At 41.9% G+C, this 16,425-nt stretch overlaps 1 protein-coding gene and 1 long non-coding RNA gene across 4 annotated transcripts in view; one reads left to right on the top strand and one right to left on the bottom strand.

The window, feature by feature from the left end:
• LOC126547240 (extracellular matrix organizing protein FRAS1-like) overlaps positions 1-16,425 on the bottom strand; it is a 70,668-nt gene that overhangs the window by 37,354 nt on the left and 16,889 nt on the right. The gene's annotated exons all lie outside the window — the stretch shown is intronic.
• LOC129380817 (uncharacterized) lies at positions 793-16,180 on the top strand. 2 transcript variants are annotated; one of them, XR_008609015.2, is made up of 4 exons: positions 793-1,262; positions 2,973-3,078; positions 5,585-5,654; positions 13,013-16,180. It is a non-coding gene; the product is annotated as an uncharacterized lncRNA (long non-coding RNA). The 2 variants fall into 2 exon arrangements; XR_008609016.2 differs by lacking the exon at positions 793-1,262 and adding an exon at positions 1,285-2,131.

Here is a 16,425-nt window from a genome sequence, read left to right as displayed (position 1 = left end):
GTGGGGCGTCTTTCCTTAATGTTGTTTGTGCGGGACGCCATCGATCTACGCTCTGCACCGTAATCGTGAGTATTGCACTTCTTTGGAAGCGGTTTCGGAAGCTTGACGAGGACGTCTCGCCATGGTTCCAGTATAGTCGAGGAAGAGCAGGCGCGTCTGTACGTGGTGGGTTGTATGTGAGGCCACGCGATCTCCGACCTCCCTCCGTGTTTTGCAGGCGCAGCTCGTGACCCTTGTTACGAGCTTCGATTATAGCTTGCAGTGGTGGCAGACTGGAGTACTTATACAGTTGAAGAGGGTGTCGAATCGAACCGGAATCGAACCGAAAACCGGAGCTGAACGGTTATTTGCAGCCGAACTGAACCGAACCGTTATATTCCGGCCACCTTGGAACTTAACCCGAACCGGAACTTACTGGAGGAACCGTTCCGAACCAATTAGACCAACGGTTCTGCTATAGGGAAATTAAGTCAGAGGAGAAACGGTGGACAAAGGCTCAAAGCCTCTCGTAGTCGGCAAACTATTCCCACGTTACAGGCAAGACTCAAATAGGGAACTTCAAATAACCTCAACTCCGTTCTGTCACTTTTTATGTTGTTAATTTTTGCGCAACCAAGGCTGTCCTTTAGCGATGAAAAGTGCGGGCGCTTTACTCGTACATCTTGCTGCAGCTCAGGAACCGGAATAATTCTGTTCAACTTCCTTTTCTGTCTTAAACCATTAGGCTCATGAAAAACCTACACTGTAAACACAAATGAGCCCGTATGGGCGTTTTAACAGTTGATATGCCATTTTTCCCCCCTAGCTTAAAATGAGTACGCCCACGAGAAGAAGTAAAATAAGCTAGAACCATTATTATACCCCCGACCCCATTTGAAGGGGCATTGCGGTTGTAAAATGGGGGTTTTCAAGGAATAACGGTGGCGTAGGGGAAATTGAGACGAGCCAAACAGAGAAAAGAATAACTCAGCCATGACCAACAAGGCAGTCAGCCGCAGCGACAATTTCAGTAGGATTATTTCTGCAGTCAGATTCGAAATATCCCGCGCAATGTGTGTCGGCGCTGTTTTTCTGTTCGGAGTAGCCGCGCCTTGGTGCTGCAGAGGACGCCGAAGTCGGAACTACGCGCGGAGGAACACCAGCCTTCGGAGCGCGCGCGCGCGCGTTGAAGCAGCTTTCAGCGACGGCAATTCGACCAGCGACGGCACATTCTTCTACCTTGGTTGATGTTTCTCACTGCTTTGAACCCCCAAGACTCCACGGTAAGTGACTTTGAACGATTATTACATGTTCTATGAGTGTGCATGTGTTCTAAGTGAGGAGACGCGCTGATATGACTTGTTGAAGGTCTCGATACAACATGGCGCGACAGTTGACCGTCCAGAACCATTTTGCACGATCACTGTGTTTCTTCGAGCTTTGTCGTAATCGAGGCGACTTGAGTGCTCAGAGTCAAGCGAGTGTACTTAAAAATGAGGATTTTATATAATGAGGGACTTTGCCGCGTCTTTAATTGGGCGGATGTGAGCATTCGACATGATCCCCGAAGCGCAAGCCACTACCATAATAGTTACGTGCAGTGCGAGGTGAGCTAAGCTTCGCCGCCTAACCGCGGCCTGAAAATGTGGCGGCTCGTTAAGGGCTTACTGCGGTGCGCGTGTGTGAGTGTTTGTACAGCGATCATTTGAGCGAGAACCGGCGGCGCTTCTTTGTGCGCGGTATCTGCTAGCTGGCGCGTACGTGGCGCCAATCCCCTAGCTCGTGCGATTGTGTGCAGTAGGTCGCCCACTTAGCGCGCATTGTGCAGATTTGCCAGTACGCTCCTTTCTATCGTCTGTGTCTCTTCGCGCCCACGTCGTTGATTGTGCAGACAGTGCGCGACTGCGGCACGTAGCATGTAGAGCCTGCGCCCGTCGACTTTGATCTACGGGCGTGAAATGTCGGCGGCGCGTTTGTGGTATTAAAAGCGTGTGGTGAGCTTCCAACGGCACTACGGGTCAACGCCGCATGAGCTGCCGGTCAGAGTATAAGAACCTCTTTATTGTTAGCGTACTGCTTGGCGGTAACAGGTGTCCTGCTTGGGTTCAGATTACTGGATACGCCGTCACTTGAACCTCGGCGGCCGGAGCAGGTGAGTACCAGTGGCGCCGGCAGCTCGGCCGGCAGAAAACGGTGCCCGTGCCGTGACGAGATATATCAATTTACGCGATAGCATTGCCGGTGATAGGTCATACGGGCGCGTCGCTCCATGCCTGTGTTCTTTTCTGAGGCCGCCACTACGCCTGCGGTGCACTTACTACGTTATATCTATATAGTCGATGCTTGTGCAATGTTGTTATTCAACAGCTGGCGCTGTGCTCTGGATACCTGAACTTGTTTAATGTTTAATTACTTTGCTGCTGTGCCATTGCCTATTGGGTACAGATATTTAGTATTGAATTCTAGGTGCCAAATTAACACAAAGAAGTTGCGCTTTTCAACTCAGGATCATATCACACATCACAGCGTCATCCTATATTGCACGAGTATTAATAACAAAATTTCTGTTGCTGGTGAAAAAAAAAAAAAAGGGCAGACCGATCAACCTGTAAACTGTATCTGTGAGAAAAATGTGCTTCAAGTCCGCGATTGTCTATAAAAAAAGGTACTACCTTGGTATTCAATGTCAGTAACACTCATAAGTTATGCATCCTTTTGTGTGAAATAATTTGTCTTAGAAGCCATTCATTGTAAGGGATCAGTAAACATCTCATAGCTTAAGTAGTGCATATGTGCATGAGTTGGGCAAAGGTATTGGTTTGTAAAGAGCAAAGCCATTAAGATATGAAATATTCGCAAGCTTAGTTTAACAATAAGCTGACGAATATACAAAACCTAATGTAGCAGCAGATGTTCTCCAAGATAAGCTTGTGACCAGCTTTTTTGTGTTCTGTGTGATCATTGTAGTGTCAAATTTTTCATTTTTATTTCAGGACTGCGGCTGCGGTCGTTTCATTGCCAACTGTGAGGATGAAGCAGCTTCATGGCCGGAGATCGGGCGCCTCCCATCAGTTTCCCTTTTCAGCAATAGAGGCCTTGGTATGCTCTTACCTAGAGTTTGCTTTTTTACCCTGTATGTTTTGAGCGCAATGGCTAGTTTAGCGGCATTACTTAGAGTGATTGGTGTGACACCTGTTCCATAGGAGGTATGCAGGTTATCCCACGTAACTCTAGCAAACTTTTAAAAATATGAATATGCCATCTAGCTGCACAGAACCTATGTAATGTTGTTTCCTGTCTCTTGGAAATACTTGGATTTGCTGCATTTTGCCTAATTACCTAATTAGTCTTAATCAATTAATCAACTTCTCAAATGTAATTAGATAAAAAGTCTCAATTATAAAATTGTAGAGCAACGTGAAAATTTCCCAGTACAGCTATCTGTGGCTCAATATGTGCTACATAATGTGTTTTTAGAGCATGAAAGAAGCCTGAGAATCTCGCAAAGTGCCTTGAGTATGTTTCTGTGTGACAGCGCCTGTGTTGTGTTCTTCCTTCAGTCCTCGTGTTTTGCGCTGTACTAACAGTCGACCTCGAGTGGCCATTCCCGTGGCAGTCTTGCATGTATTGAGTGCTTGCCCTGTATAGGCATGTGTGTTTCCAGTAAGCAAAATATACTGAAGGAGCCCAACGTGATGTATTTCAGGACAAGTGTATGGTGTAAATTACTATGTGACAATAAAATAAACTGAAACAAGACTTCACAGTAGAGGTATGCAGGTGTGTGCATCAGCATAATGATGAAAACCTCATGCAAGTTTAGAAAAATATTCATTAAGTTAGTTTCTGTCATTCTTCTCTGTCACATTATTATTGCAAAAATGTGCTCTCTAGTATTGCACGATTAAAAACACAGTTCAAACACATCATTTGCTGGAACCTTGACATTCATAGCAACATAGAGAGGAATGGTTAAAAATTTGCTTTGCTTCTCTGACCTTCATTTTAGGTCTTTCTCATGTTTGCTAAGCTTCTTAAACTATCATAGACCCCTTCCAGGGTTTACAGGCAGCTTGAGCACATTGTGCCAGATTGTGGAGAAGCTGCAGAGGTCACAGTGTGTATAATGGTGTGCGGTAAATGCAAGTTTATTGCAAGATGCATTATGCTCAGTACCAATTATATTAAGTTATAATTTTAGCAAAAATCTCTGTTTTCCAGATATATATCAATGTGTCTCCAAAGAACTGCACTTTTTAAAAGAGTTGCTCATTCTCTGTCTACTGTTCGGTGTTGTTAAATGCATGTATGTTGGACAGCATAGTGCTTGACCTTCAGCTGAAGGTAGTAGTGTAGGTAGTAGGTAGTAGTGTAGAAAGTGGTAGCAGTAGTAGCTTTATGCATGTGCATAAAGCTGCAGTAAGCCAAATGTGAAAAGATAAGGGCTAATACGATACAGCCATGTAGCAAAATTTACACAAGCAAACTGTTTGATGCAATCCCTAGGAAACTAAGCAAAAATATAAGAATGTGCTTATATGATAAACAGTACCTATGTTTCAGGCGCATGGCCTTCTACCGCCATATTCCATAACAGTTCATTATTTAACACTTTAAAACTACTTGCCCTGTTTATGTCTAACTGCTCTAAATTCGAAAATTTTCATTGATTGCACTATGAAGGTTTTGGCCGTGGCTTAAGTTACTGCCAGAATTAAATTTATAGTTGTGGCCGTCCTATGTGTGATAACAAAAAGCCATTTTGGAACCAGGTGACTGTTATGCAGTATGCTGAGTGTGCGTATTAGAACAGCCACTTATATTTTCATTGTAACCATGTATAAAGTATGTATGTACACATCTCGAAGCCATAGACTGTGTACTGTTAATTGGAGGTGTTATTGTGTGGAGTAGGTTTTTTTGTAAGCATTGTCTAGAATTTGCACTACATTAAGGTGTAGTGAAGCCAAGCGAAAAATATTGACAAAATGGCTAAAGTACATTCTTAAGAGTATTAAGCGCACTTAGATGACTTTACAGCATGTAGTAAAACAAGAATGGGAACTGAAGTGCTTAATTTTTGTTCATTATTACCATATGGCACCAACATGCAATGAAGACAAAAGAGGAAGAGAAGTGAAGTGCACTAAAGGGCAACTCGCTCCTGATGGGAGCTGCATTCACATCTACATGATGCATGCAATCTTTGAGTTATAGCAGCAGCTAACCACCTGTTCACATTGTTGCACATTTGTATTGTTTATGTACTAAGTCTGGCCCTGGAAGTGTTAAGCAGTGCCACTTGTGGCATTGGTGCTGCATGCAAGACATCCTTCTAACCACAGGTGTTATGTATTATGTAAACCTAAGTTCTTTTAAATTCATGTAACCCACAAAAGTTCCATTTGAAAGGATGTGCCATATTTGCCACCATTGCCATGAGTAGCATTGGCCGACAGTCACAGGGCGAGACGTTAACCTTGCTCAGCTATTATGCAAAACTATTTTACATACAAATGTGGTAATTAGTATACATGCCGAAAGCCTCACAGAATAAAATTTTTTATTCGCATCTGACAACGATTGTTATTTTGCTTTAACTCAGGAGGCCTTTCTACCTGCGTTGCATCCTGTGGCTGGACCACTCCCACGATCTCGGCAGAATCGTTACACAGGTGTGTTCTTTTGTGATTCTCAGTACTGATATTTTCTAGTTTACGTTCAATGTAAATGCACAGATCAAATGAAAAACAGGTTAAAAGATGAGCTCACAGGCACTGTATCCAAATGTTTGTTAGGAAGGAAAATCTTTTTTACAAGTTGTCGTTATAGCAACACAAGAGAGTATGCACATCACACCACCAGTACCTAGCAAGCAACAGCATTATACCGTAGAAGAAGCCAAAACATCAGGCGAAAACCTGTACTAAACTAGGGACTGTATTAAGACCTTTTCGAGGCTTAAACTATTTCTTGGGTTACTCTGTCTAATTGCTTGAACTGAACTGACGTGTCCTGCAAAACAGTTTGCATTTGCATTTGATACAATCTGCAGCAAAATATGAACAAAGGGCTGCAATACTCTAAGGGCGTACTATTGAAGTTGCGACCAGTCTTCCCAGTGTACTGCAGCCTCAGGAACATGAAATGTGGTACACTGTACCACATGCACACACAACAAATTTTAATCCATGGGCATCTGTACACTGTGCTTGTGCAGGACTGCGCAACTGGCTGTTTATTCGTGACTGAAACAGCTACGTACATCAAGACTGTATTGGGAAGCCACCATCTTTTTCAGTCAGTGTAACAGTCCATAAACATATGGATTTCCATGAGCATTTTGTCTGCCACACTTTTCTTTGTCGTTTTTTTTGCACTCCAGCTTTGATGGCTGCAAGACACTTCAGGCTGGCTGAAGAGACAGTGGTAGCCTAGTAGGTGGCCTCACAAGGTTGTTATTTTGATTTTTAAGAGCCGACTTGCTTTGGACAATGCTGAATAACACATCAAAAGGCACGGGATTATTGACAAGGTTAGAATGACTTTGAAAGAAGTTTAAGGCTTCTTTTAAACTCTGATCTGTCTGCTGAGACCAAATCATGTCAGCTTTTAATGAAGCAATGTTCAGGTTGGAAAGCTGCAAGGCTGTGTGGGTACTCAAACACCATCATTGCTTCATATAGCTGAAGTTGCTGTGACATCAAGGCAGAAGGAAATGACATGGCAAAGGAAAGGCTGGTCGACAAAGGACTCATTGGCAATTATGTAGGTTCAAGGGCTATTGCACCGAGTAAGAAAATGTGTTCCTGATACAGCGTGAACAGTGTTAATGCTGAAGAACAAACTGGCACCATCTCCCCAGTCCTACACAAGCACGTGCATAGAAAGGGATGCCTGTTGGCCTTGAGGGCCACCACTGGAGGGATCACCTGCTATCGCTATGACATAGAATGTGACATCAGATGACTATAGTTCACACCTTTGCTGCAGCTCGCTGGCTGGGCAATTGAAGCCTTGATTGTAAGGATGAAAAGTTTCAATCACAAGGTGGCAATTCAGTTGCCAACTCTTACAGCATGGTTCACTACTCAGTGCTGCACTGCTGGACGTATTTGACCAAGCCTGGTGCGAGTTCTCATGAGTACCCATGTTCAAGCTGCCGCTAGATACTTAGTTGATGAAGTCACTGAAAATGAAATTTGGTCATCGAAACAGTCATGAAAACGATGCACACAAGGCTTGTAGCGTGCTTACTTGGTATGACCTCAGTCAGGACACCCTGTGTAGAGATGCTGGCAAAAGTGCAGCAGAAGTGTGGATTGAGGAGACAAAAATATAAGCTGTTCAAGTTCCACATATAACAAACTGATAATAAATCGCCGTTCAGCAAGAACTCCGGCAAAAGGGGCAAGCCGCACTCCCCACAACGAATGCTATAAAAACAGTACTGTTATTGCAGCAAAATTGCCTATAGCTCTTTTGATAGCTTGATAGCTGGTAGCTACTTCATGGTAGCACTTGATAGCTGGTATCACACAATGTTTTCTATGCCACGGAAATATTCCAGCACGTGGGGGCCACAATTCTCCTAGAGGCCAATACAGACACAGGTTGCCAGCAAGCATGGACTAAAGATTTTTCCGTTTGCATTGATGTAGTCTACCACATTTTGTTTTCTTGGGTGCACAGTCACACTGGGGTAACAATTTTCTGCCTGAATATTCATCGCAGGGAGCACTGCAGCCAGCTAAAGCGAGTTTTTTGTTCACACCTTGCCACAGATGCGGCAAGATGTAGACTTGACCCATTTTTCTAGGCACATTTGTTGGGTTCAAGAAAGAACACAGAGTACCTTAAGAACTTTATTCCTTCTAGATTTAAGGCGTGGGGCCAGGTATTAACCATTGTTTTAAGAATTTTCCCAAACCGGGAAAGATTCTTTCTTGAAAGTCTTCTCATATCAGCTTGATACAGTCCCTGGCTTAGTATGGGTGCATGTGCTGTGGCTTTGTTTTAGTCTGTTTAAAAGGTCATTTTCCTTTTGAGTGTTCCAGTCGCAAAGAAATCACAAATATATTTTGATTTCAGGAACCCTTGGGACATTACATAATTCCTTTACATGTTGCAACCAAGCTTATTTTTTAAACACATGCCTTTCTTTCAGCATGAAAAAAACATCTTAGATGAAACAAGGCAAAAATGGCTGCTTATGCATTTGTACGATATTCCAACTGAGAGGGGTGAAAAGTAATAAAATGTTCTACTTTCATAATTTTTCTACCATGTGTACAACATTTCTTAATAGGCATGAAGCAAATTCACTTTTATCACTAGCCTATTACAGAAACAAAAAATGACAAACTGAGCTTTTAAGGGGGCCCTCAGAAGGGCCCAGTCCGTGCGTCTTCTTTTCTAGCGCCATGGCTGTGAGCGCAGCTGAGCACATCTGCAGCCTGCACACCCTGTTCTAGAGGTGATCTGCTGCGTGTGGAAAGACTAGACGTGCTGATATGGCGTGGTATTATGTGCACAGTCTTCCCCCGTGTTTAGTACACGGGGTTGCATAATCTGTAGTTTCAGAGATGCATTGAAGTTTGATACACACAAAGCATTCGCCTCCACTGCCAGCACTTTTCATGATGGTGTCGTTCCACTGTGTGTGGCAGTATCAAAGAGGACAGGGTGGATGCGAAAGCAAGGCTGGGTTTGCTTCATGCTACCTATGTGAAGGTATCGTTAACACACCGTGAAACCGTATCTTTGGTCGCTGACTCTCAAATTCAAAATTTTTTTCTCATTCAGATTTGTGTTTTCTGACTGCGGCCCTTTCCGTGGGAAAACAATCCATTTGCAAATGTACTTATTTGACTAAACGGTCGAATCTGAGTACAACAAACCAAATTGCTGATTTTAGTGCATTCATTATGTTGGGGTTCCTTTGTATATGACTCCAGAAAAAGCCGACCATTGTCTGCTCACACTCCGCCGTGCCCGCCCATATAGGAATAAACTTAATTTTGGTTGGCCACGATGCTTATCGGTGTAGTAGCTGTCGTGTGTCCACCCATACACATTTTGTTGGCTTCCCGAAAACCTCAAAGAACAGCTGTATTTTGCTTATGTGCATTCACTAATCAAATAAGTACATGTTTGCTAGAATCCCCATAATATTGAGTCAGCTGGTCTGCTTGAAAATGTTCAAAATATGGCAGTTAGATTTGTAATAGGAAGTCATACTAAAAGGCTTTGTATTACTGAGAGTAAGGGTAAGCTGCAATGGCAGGATTTAAAAGACTGGGAAATCTCTTCAGTTAAGATTATTTCAAGCATATACTGTTCCAAACATGTAGAGATAGAGAAATTCATATCAGGCTATCATCATACCTCACAAGAAAGAGATTACACTAAAAAGGTTTATTAATTTCCTTTACTTATAGGTGATGCCTGACATTGTTTTTTCCTTGGACCAAAGGGACTGCAAGGTTTTTCAGCCTGCAATTGTTTGCATAGTTTTCAAAGATAATTCCCTCCCTGCTTTGTGTGCTTGATTTGAATGTAAGTTACATTACACAGAATGTATACCCCCCCTGCAATGCCAGTACAGGCGAAGCAGGTACTAAATGAATAACCACGAAAGGATTTTGGAGCAAGCAAAAATGGCATGTGCAATAGATATGCGTAGATGTCCCGTTGGTGTTGCTGTCAAACAAGAAATTGGGATATCGAGGAACTGAGCAAAGTAACTACATGTGTGCTTGCCAAACTATAGCTGTCATTTACACCTTGATTGTGACTTAGCTACCAAAAGAAGTTTTTTTGTCTTGTTCTTTTTCTGTTAAAATGTACTTTTTTCTTTGTCTACTTTCGTTTGGGTTTTTGTAGCTATATCGTGCACATGTGACCAATAATGCCGTGTGGAAGTTAGTGGTTGTTGGTATTTCTCACTGCCTGTCGTTTGTTCAATGTGTGTACTAAAGTCAATAGAGCACCAAGCACTATAAGCTAGTGTGTTGAATTTGTTTTCTTGTTTTAGTACAAATGATCTGACTGGTTATGTGCCCAAATAAACAATTAGATTATGAAAACAAAGTTCATCAGAACATGTCATGCATTTTACTTATAATTACCCTATTTCAACTGCAGAACCCACATATTAAGGCATGTAGATTTAAGTGGAACAAGTCTTTTTGCAATCCTTAGTTCTGAATAGGTGAGAGCAGTGCTAAGGACACAAAGTGAGTCCACATAGATAAATGGCATGGTGCACTGTGCACTGACTAATAATTGATGTGTTTTTGCAACAGACAAGCAAATAAATATCCAGTAATGCCTTGTCAGAGGCACGAAAGCACATAAAGAGGCAGGGGGTGGTCAGATACAAATGTGCCGTGGTTTCAGGTTTGTTAACAAGCATACCACTTTTCTGTAACTTCAGAGAACAGGTGCTGCGCTGACACATTATTCTTTTTTTTTCTTGTTGTTATTTTGTGGGATTTGATTAGTTTCTGGGTTAATGGTTGCTGCTTTCGCTAACATGTTGCACTTATGAAATTTGGGCTGTCATCTGCACTGTTTACAGTGTATGTACTCTTATGGTCACATTATAGTGGTGCTTAATCGTGAAGGCTCTCATTCAAATATAAGCTTGTCTGGTCTACATATGCTTTCCTTCATGCCAAAGGAATAAGATATACTATGTTTATATCAGAAGGAAAGAAATTGAGACTGGTGTCTATTATTGCACATAAATCTATGCTTAGTTGCGTTAACATTCTTGCATAATTTCAACAACTTATTTAGTGCATTTCTGTAACATTCACACTCTTTCTTATCCACTTAGGTGTAAGGAATAAAGGCAAAAAAGTAAAGCATTGCAGTGGATTTAACTTAATGCTCTTGATTCTTGTTACCTTCTTGATAGCTTTTCTATTTGGAAGAGCATATGTACAAAAGCATGTTTTGACCAAATAGGCTGCTGTTTGGGAGGCTTTGCAAGCACCACTATAACGTGACAAAAGCAGTGTGTGGCCATTTGGTTATATAAATTCTTGTGTAATGACACCACAAAAAGTAAACAGATATGTACGCACATGACACAAGCACCGGATCTCACTTCAAGCTTTAAAATAAGGAAACAGGCAATATTTAATAACAGGTGGAGACATGATGTGATGATATCTGTTAAAAGAAATTCTTTATGCAGTGCAACTAATGGATCACTGATACATTCGTCATACTTTTTAAATGTTGCAAGCCACAATTACCTTGCATGTTGTCAGGTCGTAATACCTGGCTACAACGCAAGTTTTGTGGAACACAGGACCGCAGTCACATTCTTTGCAGTATTTAACATTGTGTGATAGAGGATTGTTTCACACGGATGACTCATACTCCCTCAATTTCCCTGATTTCGCATTAATAGAGCATCCCATCTGTCCAATGTAGGCACGGCCTTATGATGGCAGCAGACTACACAACGCTTGCGGCCTAGCTCACTAGATGCATATTGTGCTTCAACCACAACCAACCTTTTCCTTTTTTTGGCTTCTGCCTTTTATTACAGCACAAAACTCTCCTAACAAGGGCCTGAGAAAACAATGATTTGCGCAACTAAATTAGGCATGAATATGGAATATAATGAATGAGATGAAGTAAAAAAGTGGTTGCAGTTGTTTCGTATGCATTTGTAATTTTTATGGGTAATTGTGTAGCTGGTCTCTACGGGCAAACATTTTTTTTCTGTATGAAACGTGATGAGAGATTTGCTCTGATGAGAAAAAAAGACAAGCCAGGAAAACAAATTAATTTGTTGCGTGCAGCACAATTTGCAGGCGGTGCACTGTGCAACGGAGGTTATGTACAGTCAGCCATTCCCATCCAGTCATGCTTGCATTGCATACACACATTGTATTAATTTGAGATTGCGGCTAATGAAGTTTGTGTGGAATAACTCTCATTCGCACATAGTGATGCACTGCAAAATAGATTGGTTCGTTCCTGTGTTCATCAAAACTTGTAGCCAAAAATTATGAGCAGATGTACATAAGATAATTAAGCTTTGGCAGATTAGCACGAAAAGGACAAATGCATCAGTCATTATCAGCTACATTGCACAAAGAATTTGTTTTTGAATTAATGACATCACTTCCTGTCACTATGTGATGTATATGATGTCTGTTTTCTTATTAAAGCGAGAGTTGAGGTTAGGCACTTGTGTCCTGCATGTCTTTGTCTTCGTTTGCTTCTGTGGTGCCATTACACCAGAATAAGTCCATGACAGGAGCTGCCAGTCTATGCAGTTATACTACATTGGGCTCAGTACGCCTGGCGGCCTGAATGTGACGAGTGCGAAGTAGCAGTAAGAACTTCAGAAGGGTAGAATTTTGTGTCGGTGGTGCATATTACAGTATGGTGAAGCGCTATAGATGGAACAGTGTGAGGCGAGACAGATGGGAAAGTGCTACAGACAACTGTGAATGTTTACTGGAAAGTTTCGCTGCAGCGGGACAATGCATGCGTTATCCTGGTGCAGCAAAATTTGCCAATGTTCATAGTTGTCAGTAGTACTTGCCCATCTACATTACACTTCACCGTACACTAGTAGCAGTAACAACATAAACCAACTGACCCGAGCAATAATGAAAGCCCACAGAATTGCCAAATTGTAGGAGAAATGTTTCAGTGTAACACGTGTTTTGTTAACTGACAAGCAAATGGCATACATGTCTGCGAACCGATGATCAGATGCATTTTTCATGCACATACATTATTTTGTACAACTGCTTCCTGCTTTGGTTTTTTATGGCTTTTAGGAAGCATTCCAAAGTACTTAACTGTTTGTCTGTTCTAAAATTGAATCTGTTCTCAGCCAGCACTATGTGGCATTACTGCATAAGCCCTTACTTCGTCAGTGTCCTTCGCACTGTTCCCAACTAAATATGAATAACCAAATAACCATGTTTTTAAATTTTCAGATTATGAAGAAATACTCTTAATATGTATTTCATTAGAAAAATTTTCTCAATTTTAGGAAGAAGTCTGGCTGGCCCCAAGCCTGGTGCAAAATGAAGAAATGGCACTCCACATCAATTCATGTTTACTTGTCGTCATAACCAGTCTGTTAGCTTAATTTTTGGTTCTTCCTATTGAATTCTCAAGAAACGTACCAACTCTGTCATTCACTCTGCAAACAAATTTTTGCACTTGGGGATGCAGCCATGCACAAAGCCTTTGAGCTCATTAATATCTTTATTTTTTAAAGAAAGTGCAGCTGCTGCGTGGAGCAATAGGTTGAATAAGACGAGGGTAAATGAAAAGATGGCGAAATTAGTCATCAACAGTTGTCCAACAAAGGAAGTCTCAAGCTGGAGGCAACATCTTTGCAAGAGAACCAAATGGCTCCAGCCTGAGACATTCGTTGTTCAACCTGGCAAGTCTCCTTCTCTAAATATTTCCTCTAGCCTGAGACCTATATCCATTCCACCACCCTTGACCAACAATACACCTATACATTTGGCAACCCATGGAAAGGTAGCAAATTCACATTCAAGGAAAGGGAATGTAGTGTGCACCCTGGAAGGTAGCATGAACAGTATTTTATTTACTTAATGAAATGCAGATTTGCTATCCAATTACTTTATTTTGATCCCCGTTTTATAATTGGACAGCATGGTTCCTCAGAGAGAATAATAATTCGAAGCTCACACAATTTTGCTCCTTTACGTCCGTTAAATCTGTCCTGGTTGCTACACTATCAGCCCTGTCTGCAATTGCATAGCAGTGTTTTGAGCATGCATCCAAATTCAAAAGAATAGTTAGGCTTCTACCTCAGAATGTTTGCTACTGTGTTGCAGCTCGAATTCTATGTCTAGGTGGTCACTGTGATGCCATGTGCTTTTTAAATAAGACCAATATGCTATTTGAAGGGCAATTAAATGCAATCTCAAATGACCTCAGCTCGGGGAATGACACAATTGGAGGTCAATGTGATAAGGAGGATTTGATTTCTGAAAACAAGGCACTTAAACGGGAGAAAGCATGACTAATTTCGTATAAAGATGCTGCTTTTGGATATGATCAGGGAAGGTACTTGTTCGTGACTGCATTTGCAACATGTTACATTGCTGGCTTTATATATTGCACTGGGTACAGTGAAATGTTGCTGCTTGCACAATATTCAACTAAACATGGTAGCCATGCTAATGTGTCCATGCAGAACACAACTCATCCACTATTATGGACTACAGTGGAATCTCGATAAACGAAAATCGCTTCGAAACTGCCGCTTAAATAGGACACTATCCTGATAATTGGTTGGCTCTCTGCAATGTCTCTCAGTAAATATAATGCCTGGTAAATGGAACCAATTTCCCTGGCACCTTGAGGCTCCATTTAAAGAGCACCCACTGTAAAAATATAGGGGGGGATCGTGTTTGGAACTTTCGTAAATGTAGTCTTAAACAAAACCGCATTTCAGTGGGAGCGAAATGCAAAAGCACCTGTGTACTTAGACAGGTGCATGTTAAAGAACCCCAGGTTGTCCAAATTAATTCGGGTTACTCGCTATGGCATGTGTCATAATCAGAAGGTGGGTTCTGGTTCATAAAATACAATAATTTTTAATAGCTTGCTCAGAAATCCAGCACTAAATTATGTAGCTTGTTTGTGTGATGAGTCCCAATTTCTTAATTTAGTACTTTGACATTTATCATATTTGTGTGCTAGTCCATGCAAAATACCACTGATCGGCCTCATTATACCAGCCACTGTTAATTAGGAATGGCTTAGTCAAGCAACTTAAACTTACAGCACAAACACCTAAGACGAACCACAAAAGGAAGATACGACACACACTGGTGCTAACTTCTTTATTTCTTCGTCGTCGATGCAATATAAACCCTAGGCCACACTACCGCGCAGGCACTCAGATTACATTACAGAGATCTGCCAAATTATCACATACGCAAGCGTAGGAAGTCAAATTCAGATGGATGCAGGGACAAAGATATCTTACTAATGCAATTATCGCCCTGCCTTTCTTGTGGTAAGCCTCTAAGGCAAGCCGCACATGCTCATTCTTGCTTTTGCCAAGAATCGACGTCCCATCAAGTTGTGCCTCACAATTGTTGCAAGAGTTTATATGCGCACCAAGGTGCGCTCCTCTATCTACATATTTGTTTACTTGTTGCGCATGTTCCCTGAGTCGCTCATTGATGCAATGCCCTATCTAGCCAAGCTATGTCTTAGCACATGAGAGTGAATTGTATAAACCACGCCGACCGCGCACAACACGTATGAAGCATCATGCCGAATTCGGCGTCCTCCTCTGCCCTCTCCGCAGGTGCGGGAGCATAGCTAGGAACACTATGCCTGCAAGCAATTTTCTTGAGTTGATAGATGACCTTATGTGTTTAAGGGACCGCGCAGGGAACATGCACAAAAAGTAAACAAAAATGTAGATAGAAGAGTGCACATTGTTGCACATATAAACTCTTGCAAAAATTGTGAGGCATGACTTGATGGGACGTCGATTCTTGGCAAAAGCATGAATGAGCTTGCGCGGCTTGCCTTAGAGGCCTACGACATAAAAAGGCAAAATGATAATTGCATCAGTGACATAGCTTTGTCCCTGCACCCATCTGAATTTGAGTTCCTACGTTTGCATATGTGATAATTTGGGAGATCTCTGTAATGTAATGTGTGCGCCGCCTGTGCAGTTGTGTGGCCTAGGGCATATATATGCATCGACGACGAAGAAATAAAGAAGTTGTCAGTTAGTGCCAGCGTGTGTCGTATCTGCCTTTTGCGGTTCGTCTTAGGTGTTTGCGCTGTAAGTTTTAAGTTCAGAATTATGTGCCAACTAGGCCAAATAAAGTTTTACTCTTAGTCAAGCGAGCTCAATATATAGTCTGTGCAAAAGTGTGGAGCGTCAGTACAAAGTAACAGTTCAAACACATGGCTCTGTAGTTACAGTTCAGTATGAAAGGAGATAAGGTTTCTTAGCATTTCTTTCATTTACTAATTTCATTGTATTAGGACATGTAGAATACTAGCAACTGGCATGCTTACAATGTACAGTGCTCTTTTTTAAAATCCAGACAATTGTTTTACTGGGGCAGAAATGTGCTTTCTTTTGGGCCCGGAAGTGAACATATTATATTTCTTACATTTGGTGTAAAATAAATTTTCTTCACTGTCAGTGTGTGTCTCGTGCATTTTTCCTTTCAGCAAGTAGCAACTGCTCTCGAAGGCGTTTGCTGGCCTCGGAGGCACTGCCGATAAGCTAGGACGACTGTATAAAAGCTTTGCAAAGAGTGGCTCTGTGATCAGCGAAAGGGAAAAAAAAATGAAGACGTGCGGTGACGGGTTCATTCGCCATTGGACCACGTGTGCGCGTGGTCGATTCAGCGGTGGCCCTGTGCCGTCGATTGGACCACGTGTGGC

This window comes from Dermacentor andersoni, chromosome 1 (assembly GCF_023375885.2).
Source record: "Dermacentor andersoni chromosome 1, qqDerAnde1_hic_scaffold, whole genome shotgun sequence".
In the NCBI taxonomy this organism is placed as follows: Eukaryota; Metazoa; Arthropoda; class Arachnida; order Ixodida; family Ixodidae; genus Dermacentor; species Dermacentor andersoni.
The sequence above is the reverse complement of the archived record's forward strand: the minus strand, read 5'-3'. Positions and strand labels throughout refer to the sequence as shown.